Genomic DNA, 9,369 nt, shown 5'->3' on the forward strand with positions numbered 1-9,369 from the left:
TAAAACAAACAAAAAAATATGTTATTCTTGACTTCTTTAGCTGATATGAAATAGTCTGAACATACAAAAGCACCAATAATGAAAAACTAGTTCCAAACATTGACGCCCTCTTAGGCAGTGTTAGGCGCGATAACTCATTTTTTAGTTAAGCGATAACGATAATCGATAAACGAAAAATGCCTAAAGCGATAACGATAAATCAAAAAAAAGTTAAGCGATAACGATAAACGATAAATTATCGCCGATAATGTCCGATAACGATATTTTTTTTTTTCTTGATTAGCGTTGCCCCATCCCATGCAGCACGAACTGTTTTCATCAACATGACGAAAAATCGAACATAATATACTGTAGTGCAAAGGGACAAAACTTTTTGTAAGTTATGCATAAATAGAATCGCAACAGCGGCAGTAAGTATCGAATCTTCAACCTCTTGATCCAGAATCAAATCACTGAGGTAACCGCTTATAATTATACCTCAGATACCAGTTGGATGCTTTTATCAATTGAGTTACACTGCCGCTTACGTGCAGTAGGCAAAATAATTAAATCAAATGAAAATACCATAAAAAATTCCAAACTTTGTATTTTGTTTTCTGCTTAAAGGTCTGTTTACAGCAAAGTCAGCAATAATTGAACCAGCTCAGTGGCCGAGTGGTTTCGCCTTCGGCTCTGGTGCTGGTAGATCTGAGATCGATTCCAGGTCGGGTCAAACCGAAGACTTTAAAAACGGTACCGATTGTGTTCTATCCTGCATAGCGCAGTGAGAATGAGTCGGGTAATAATGTGATAACATCGTAAACCTGATATAAATTAAAAATGAGTCCTGTCGCCAAAAGACCTTAGCTGTTGTAGAGCGACAATAAATAAAACCATAACATTATTATTATTAGCAATAATTGAAAAAATTCCTAAAAACGCAAAATGCTTGAAAATTCATCAGTAATCTTAAACGTTATTGGTAGTAAAAATGTGCATACTGTGAAATCCATCAAGCTTGTCAAATTAGTCGTGTTTGTTTAAGAACAAAAACATAATTATCGTAATTTACCGATAATTTCAGACAATTTTTTTTGTTTTCTTTGTGAACACCATCATTAAAGCAATGGCAGAACACTGAGTTGTTGAGATAAGTATTACAATATAGGCACTGTATTTGTGGGAATAAAAATATTTGATTGAGGTAGGCTATGTCGCATAGGTAAATGAGAAAGGTTATACTGTATTTAGCATAATTTTACCACGCAACTCGATGCGCCTATTGTCATGCAAAAACTACTACAAGATGCAAAAAATGTGATGTAGGTCTGCATGTCAAATGCTTCAAGCAATATCATATTCCGCAATGACTTGTTTCAGTGATGTTGTGTTACTTTGCTAATTTTCATCTTCATATTTTTTGAACTTTCATTTCAATAAAATGCTCGATGACAATAATGACATGACAAGACATTTCCCATTTATCACTTTGAGCGATAAGTAAAATGTAATAACGCTTAAGAATTACGCACAAGAAACTTGTGAAATTTGATAACGGATTTCACTAGCGTCTTATACAGTATATAGGACGGCTTTTTTCTCAAAAAGTACAAACACAATTAGGAAAAAAATTATTGTGATATGTTTTTTAGGTCATAATTATGCAATATTTAAATTTTACGAAAATGTTTTTTAAATTCTTTCACTTTTGGCACAAATGGGTTAACTTTTTAAGTTAAATGGCACTTACGCATTTGGTTATTATTTTTGGATTAAAGTTATATCGCCAAGCTAGAAAAAAATTGATCTTACAGTCTATAACCGATCTTGTGTTGTTATTGTGTGTGAATTTTGTCTTTTAAACTGAGTTTGTGACGTAACCGCACGTCTCAAGGCAAGTTCTTGCAATTTTAGTTAATCTACTCATCTAAAGATTTAATGCGCTTAAAACAGTAAGTTTCATGTTTTGACGAGAGAGATTTTATTTTTTTACGACAATTACTAAAAACTAACACTTCCAACGAAAAAAGAAAACACAAGAATAAAATAGTTGATCGTGAGGTGGCGCGAAAGACCATGTTTCCGATGTAAAAGCGGCCTCGTATTGCGACACTTTCACAAACCACTTGCCAATTTGTTTCGCTTCGCTTCAAAGGAATCTGTACCGCCTGTGCGCTTACATTTTAATTGTAAAAATCACGTGCGATTGCCGATTGCAGCAAAACAACAAGAGCCTTGTTGCATGCATTTCATTGCATTGCAATTTGCAACTCTAAAAATTATTGTGTTGTCAGGGCCGTCGCTGCAGGGGGCGTGCCCCCTCCCCTGACAACGACCTGTGCACACACACTTTAGGCACTGAAGAAAAACTGGTTTTAATTTTAGTTTCATTAACTATAGGTGGCTAGTAAAAATATTACTTTTCATGGTCTTTCCACTTGTGTGTTGATCCGAAATAAAATTTATCGGCGATTCATTATCGGCGATAATCAAATATTGCCTTTCGCGATAACGATAAACGATAACTGAAAAAATAATTGAGCGATAACGATAAGCGATAAAAATTTATCGCCGATAATTATCGCCGATAAATTATCGCCGATAATGCCCATCACTGCTCTTAGGGATAATTAAAAGTTAAAAACATTTTTTAGTCAACATTTTTTCAAAAATATCTTCGGTTTTGATACCGTTTCCGATCGTTTTTATACATGTTTTCAGGTAGGCTACAGTCCAGGAGTCACCAACTGGCGGCCCGCGGGCCGCATGTGGCCCGCCACGCTGTATCGCTGCGGCCCGCGGAAGGTATCAGCGTACAAGTATAACCAAAAATACTTTTCTTGAGGAGTTAAAGAGCACGAAGGCAAAAATAATTTCCAGGAAGCATATTTTCGCTTGGCATACGATTCCACCCACCGACCAATCAGATTATAGTTCTAGATGGGGGTTGCTTAAAGTTATTCCAATGCGATGTCCAGCTACACTGATCCAGTGGTTGAGTAAAACGTCTGTTTTCGAATTTCGAAATTGTCTGTGAGCATAGGGTTGCTTATTTTAAGTTTGCATACCGGTGTCATGTAAACACTAGTGTGCGTTTCACCGTTATTGTGTTTCGCGAGCAGGGTTCTCTTTATGTAAGTTTTTGTTGGCAAAATAGGTCGGTGTGCCAACTCAATTTATAATAAATTAGCAAAATATTGTATATAAATTTAAAGACTTTTTCTGATTGTATTATGAAAATATTTAGCTTAGTAGGCCTACTGCAAAATGTTTTTTTTTTTAAAGAAATATGGAACGCTTCACGTTTTTGCGTGTCATTCTTGCGCAGGGGCCATGCTAATTTTCGCTGTATCGTTCCAATTTTAGTATATGTTCTGCCGAAGCAAGTCCTGCAAAATATTGTTAATCAACAATTCTTGCCACGCTGATAAGCACCGCAAGTGACAGTTGTCAATAATCAAAGAAAGACGGTTTTGTAGACTCTCACAAAAAAGATCAAAACCAACTCATTGCTTTTTTAGAGGGAAGACTGTTCATGAATTACGATAGAATTACGATTTTTCGGTGATTTCCACAAGCGTTTGTTTCATGGTGCCTGGTTTCTTTCTCCCTTTTATTGGAGCCTATTTTTTGCTGATATGTTCGCAGATCACTATTGTTGCCTGTATTGCGATGTGTCAAATATTTCCTTGTTTACTGAAATTGTTAATTGCAAAATATCTTTTGTGAATTGAAGTGACAACACCACTCTTGCTTGGCGATGAATATCCTGATTTTTTTGTTTGTCGTGTCCAGGCTTACACCTGGTGGTTAAAGATTTAGATTAAGTGGACCGGAAGACAAGGAAGCCAATATTCGTGTCCACCTTCAGGCATGCCTTTAAGTGTCCTACCATAGACACAGCCGCATGCTCTTGAGCGGTGTCGAACCGGCGCCCTTTCGATTACCGTTCCAGGGCTCTCACCACTCGGCTATGCAGCCTGATGAAACCGCAGCTCACCTCTCTATAAGTGCGCAAAACAAATGGCCTCGTTTATTAGGCATTGTTAAAAAAGTCAAAAGTGTTGTAAAAGGAGCTTGGCCTGCCAGTAGCGTTGTTCGATTTATTTTGTTCCTGCAGTATTCTAACCAGTGTTCCCTCTAAGAAAATTTTACGCTGAGCAAATATTTGATTTAGTGAGCATGAGCATTTTAATGCTGAGTTAAAATGAATTACCAACTTTGTGAACCGAGTTTGGGAACCACTGGTCTAGAAGAAGTTTAATAAAAAGCGAACAAATTACACATTTACTTCAAATAGTTTCTTCTTGTTTTCGTGGTTTTCCAATGTATATACACTTAAATATATTTATTGCTGAATCTTCGTAGGTAGCTGATTCATCATCAGCTGTTTCCGACTGGAAAATAGGCTATCTTTTGCAAGCTAAGTAATAAAGTTAGTTGCATCCACGAGTGTGGAGTGTTTGTGAAGCAAAGACAAAGGATTGTGATGTAACAAAATGGTACTGTATGCTCATGATGAGCTCATGTGCATCAGCACATGGTATAAATGCAATAAGCGCAGAAGCGTTCTGTCCAAAAATAATGTTGAAGATCATTTTACTTTTAAATTTGGAAATTGCAAGTGCGCAAGAATGAGATTTCACTGCGCAAATAGTCTGGTGGTACTGCGCATTTGCTCAGTTGCGCACCTTAGAGAGAACACTGATTCTAACATATTAAATATGAACACATAGAACGCTAGATACTGGGTACGAAATGCGTTCTTTTGTTGTATAAGAGTTAACCTACCTAAAATTTTATTAGTGCGCCCGCCACAGTTCTCCTTAGTGCCAAAGTGGCCGCATGCAAAAAAGGTTGGTGACCCCTGGGCTAGACGAATAGCAATTCAGTGATGGGCATTATCGGCGATAAATTTTTATCGCTTATCGTTATCGCTCAATTATTTTTTCAGTTATCGTTTATCGTTATCGCCAAAGGCAATATTTGATTATCGCCGATAATCGCCGATCAATTTTATTTCGGATCAACACACAAGTGAAAAGACCATGAAAAGTAATATTTTTACTAGCCAACTTATAGTTAATGAAACTAAAATTGAAACCAGTTCTTCTTCAGTGCCTAAAGTGTGTGTGCACAGGTCGTTGTCAGAGGAGGGGGCAGCGACGGCCCTGACAACCAGTGGCGCGGGAACTATTTTTCTCTAGGGGGGGCTGAAGCTGTCGTAGTGTTGTGAGCTTCTGGGGGGCTTTGCCCCCCAGACCCCCCTTACATGGGGGGACATTTACAACTGGGCATTCGGTCTCCTCCTGTGCAGAAAAAAATCGACGCTAAAACACACACATTGCAAATTGTAACAAATGAAGAACGGCAAACAGCAAAACAGCTGTTCAGGAAATTAAAATGAAAACGAACAAATTAGAAAGTTATATGAAAACGACAGTTTGTAGAAATGAGCTCTCACGCGCTTCCGAAGATTGATTTTCGCTCAGGTGTTTTCTCTATAAACTGTGTCATAAGTTCTTTGACATCAACAGTGTCCAAAATGTTTTGGTGGACAAGCATCAACGCAAGATGAGTAGGCCTACCGTAAGTCGTTTTTGTGTCATTGAGCTTCTCAACCACGCTTTCAGGCGTCTTAGAGCAGAAAAAGAACGTTGTGATGATGCAACCGAAACCGAGAGGCAAAAGCAGAGCTCCACGAATTTTCACGTTTCTTTGAAAAGATTTAGTGTTTGAGGGTTTAGTTGCAATAGTATCTCAGCAACCTTTTGAACGGAGTTTGCGGTTTTTCCACTTACAACATCGCTGAGCAAAGTAGGCTAAGTTCCGTTTTTAGGCTATCTTTTCTGATGGCATTGGGTAAGCTGATCTCAGTATCAGATCTTTCCTCACCGTTTGCATAGATCAAAAAGACCTTCTCTCTGTTGGCTGCTGTAAGCAGATCCGCCTGGTCGAATCTTCGATCAAGCTCAGCTTGAACCAAATCAAGGGCTTCGATGTATTGCCGTTTCTACGCTCCTTCTCCCGCAGACGACAAAGCATCCGATTCCTCTGTGTTTCGAAATCTTGCTGGAGTTTTTCTCACTCGGGGATCCTTTGGCGTCTTTAGGTTATTGACAGACGCAAAGACGTTCGCTGCTTCCATAAGCTTGGAAACGGATTCATCTTTTCTGAGATTTTTGATCCGTTCGCGGAGAGTGGTGATTGATTCCAAAGCTGAAGAAGCAAAGATCTTTGGAGCTGTCTTGCGACGGCTTCTGCTGGCTGAAAAACTTCCCCGCTGCAGGTAATCGCAAAATAAAGCCGCGTCGTGCGTGCTTGTTTTACCAAGCCGAATATGTTTGCACGAGCGTTTCCTCTCATTGCACTACGCAGCGTTTCTTAACCGGAGGTGCTAGCACCCCTTGGGGGTGCTGGAATAGACTGTAGGGGGTGCTAAATGCATGCAGTATAATATCAAAAAATGCCATTTTAATTTTCTGCATTTTTTTGTTATTCTGCCAGTATCAGCAGTTGGCATATCAGTGATTGCTGTTTCGAAGTAGCCTACATGATTTCAATGATTTGCTGTCATTGTAGTCATCTCCCAGTCAAATACTCAAATTGATCCTGAGTAGATTGTGCGAACTTATCTGGTGGGTGTTTTGTTGTAATATTGTTGCTCACCTCTCGCTTCTAGAAACCACCATGGCAAAGTATCTAGAGTGGATACAGCAGCCTTCTTGGCAGACATGAGTGATCATAGGCTAATAGACTAAAGGAGGAGCTATGATTGAGATGCAGGTGAATCAGAGTTGTGGGACAAACTTTCGTCCTTCCGCTTGCTGATTTCTGGTGTGACCAGTTGACAGCACATCCTGCATTGGCACGAGCAGCAATGGAATTGATCGTCCCATTTCCGACTAACTACCTGTGTGAAAAGGCGTTCTCCACCATGCTCCAAATGAAAACAATTGGCCGGAGCCGCCTTCAACATGGGTTGCTCCACGATATGAGAGTGGCTTTGACAAACACGAAGCCTCGAATAGAGAAATTGGTCACACATAAGCAACAACAGAAATCACATTGATACATGTGTAACTAGATACCCAGCTGGGTAACTTAAATATGCTTAAGTTTGTCCATGTTCTTTTACTATTCTCGGGTTTTCCTATTTCTTTTATCACCAATGACGACAGTAGTTTTGAAGAATATACAAAATGATCAATTTGTACTTCGCTTTCCTTTCAATAGTGCAGGCCAAAGTTTAATGGCGGCGTCGAAATTTTGACATGCTATTTGATCACTGGCGGTACATTCTGTATATTTTTGTCGCCTAACAAACGGTGCTGTTGTTTTAAGAGAGTTGATTCACTTACATATGGTTATAATTGAATTTCTGTTGGTGAATGAAAGCCAAATACCAAATCCTGAATCAACTTCGTTAAAACAACTGCTCAGTTTGTTAAACAACAAGAGACTTCATTACAAAATATATCTCCAGCGATCTGAAGGCATGTTAAAATTTCGGCCTGTACTAAACTTTTGGTCGGTACTGTAGTAGTCTTATGTCAATAATAGTTAGGGGGTGCTAGACTGGTCAGGCCTGTTTACAGGGGTGCTAAAGTCAGAAAAGGTTAAGAAACGCTGCACTACGGTATCTTCTGTCATGTCGGTCAGACTTGACAAAGCAATATCATGTATTATTGTAATGTTCAGAAGTAGCCTACGCATGAAATGTAAATATTGCAGAATGATGTCCAATAAACGATGTACCGCCGTGTTAGTAGGGAAGGTGGCTAGCACCGCCACTGAGAGGTATAGCTCCCTGTGATTGACGACTCTTTATTGCAAATGATGAGCGCGACACGTAACAGGAACTCGATTCATCGTAGCAATTAGTGTTCGAAAAAATTTCTGAAATTATGTTATGTAGGCCTACCTTAAATTGTCAGAATTTTCTAGGGGGGGCTGAAGCAATTATTAAAAATTCCAGGGGGGGGATGAATTTTCTCTAGGGGGGGCTGCAGCCCCTTGAGCACCCCTACTTCCCGCGCCCTTGCTGACAACACAATAATTTTTAGAGTTGCAAATTGCAATGCAATGAAATGTATGCAACAATTCTCTTGTTGTGTTGCTGCAATCGGCAATCGCGAGTGAATTTTACAATTAAAATGTAAGCGCACAGGTGCACAGCTTCCTTTGAAGCAAAGCGAAACAAATTGGCAAGTGGTTTGTGAAAGTGTCCCAATACGAGACCGCTTTCAAGTAAGCATTGCAGCAGAAAGACAACTCTGATTGCAGCATCGTGCATTTTACCGCACTTTTCAAGATCAAGACTCTGGAGAGTGGGATTTTATTGCATAGGCTTATAGATTAGGGGCGTAGCAAGTTAAAAGTTGTTCCTGTTTAAAGTTAAAGAGAATTAGCCATGCAGTAAGTAAGAAGTAGATAGGCTATGTATGACTGTCGAGAAAAGATGCAAGAACAATACAGTAGGCCCATAGCTCAGTGCTCTCGCCAGAGCGAAAAAAGTAGGGGGGCACCTGCCCAAAGTGAGAGAGCACCAAAATGTTAACCTAATGAACAAGTCATAAAAAAGCCGGTCACATAATAAACGCCGTAAGTTTTTGTGGGGCAACAATATTATGAATGCTGAATGGTAATTTTGCAAATCAGAGTTAACAAATAACTAATCAACATAATAAGAAATCGGTTTATACGGAGAGGCCACAGAGACAAAAACGTAACAAATAATAGCCTAGTGAATTTGAATGAAAAATCATTTAAAATGCAGCCAGAGAACTGGGGAAGCGCTGCAAACTCACTCAGTGGAATCCGAGGATCGGAAGCTCAGGGAGGTTATCAGAGAGTTTTTGGCATTAAATGGCTAATTTTAACATTGAAAAATCCGCTATTGTTGTTCCAATATTAATTTTGTTTGATTTTGCGTTTTTTGGAATGTTTTAAATTTATTGCTGACTTTGCTGTAAACAGCCCTTTAAGCAGAAAGCAGAATACAAAGTTTGAAATTTTTTATGGTATTTTCATTTGATTTAATTATTTCGCCTACTGCACGTAAGCGGCAGTGTAACTCAATTGATAAAAGCATCCAACTGGTATTTGAAGGTATAGCCTAATTATAAGCATGGCGGTTACCTCAGTGGTTTGATTCTGGATAAAGAGGTTGAAGATTCGATACCCACTGCCGCTGTTGCGATTCTATTCATGCATAACTTAGCCTACGAAAAGTTTATTTCTTTACAGTATATTAGGCTATGTTCGATTTTTCGTCATGTTAATGAAAACAGTTCGTGCTGCATGGGATGGGGCAACGCTAATCAAGAAAAAAAAAAATATCGTTATCGGACATTATCGGCGATAATTTTATCGTTTATCGTTATCGCT

At 39.0% G+C, this 9,369-nt stretch overlaps 1 non-coding gene across 1 annotated transcript; it reads right to left on the reverse strand.

Moving 5' to 3' along the window:
* Positions 1 to 3,262: 3,262 nt before the first annotated feature.
* On the reverse strand, positions 3,263 to 3,367 carry LOC145765800 (U6 spliceosomal RNA). The gene has a single exon (XR_014288666.1). It is a non-coding gene; the product is annotated as a U6 spliceosomal RNA (small nuclear RNA).
* Positions 3,368 to 9,369: the final 6,002 nt, after the last annotated feature.

This window comes from Aplidium turbinatum, chromosome 2, assembly GCF_918807975.1.
Source record: "Aplidium turbinatum chromosome 2, kaAplTurb1.1, whole genome shotgun sequence".
Taxonomy (NCBI): domain Eukaryota; kingdom Metazoa; phylum Chordata; class Ascidiacea; order Aplousobranchia; family Polyclinidae; genus Aplidium; species Aplidium turbinatum.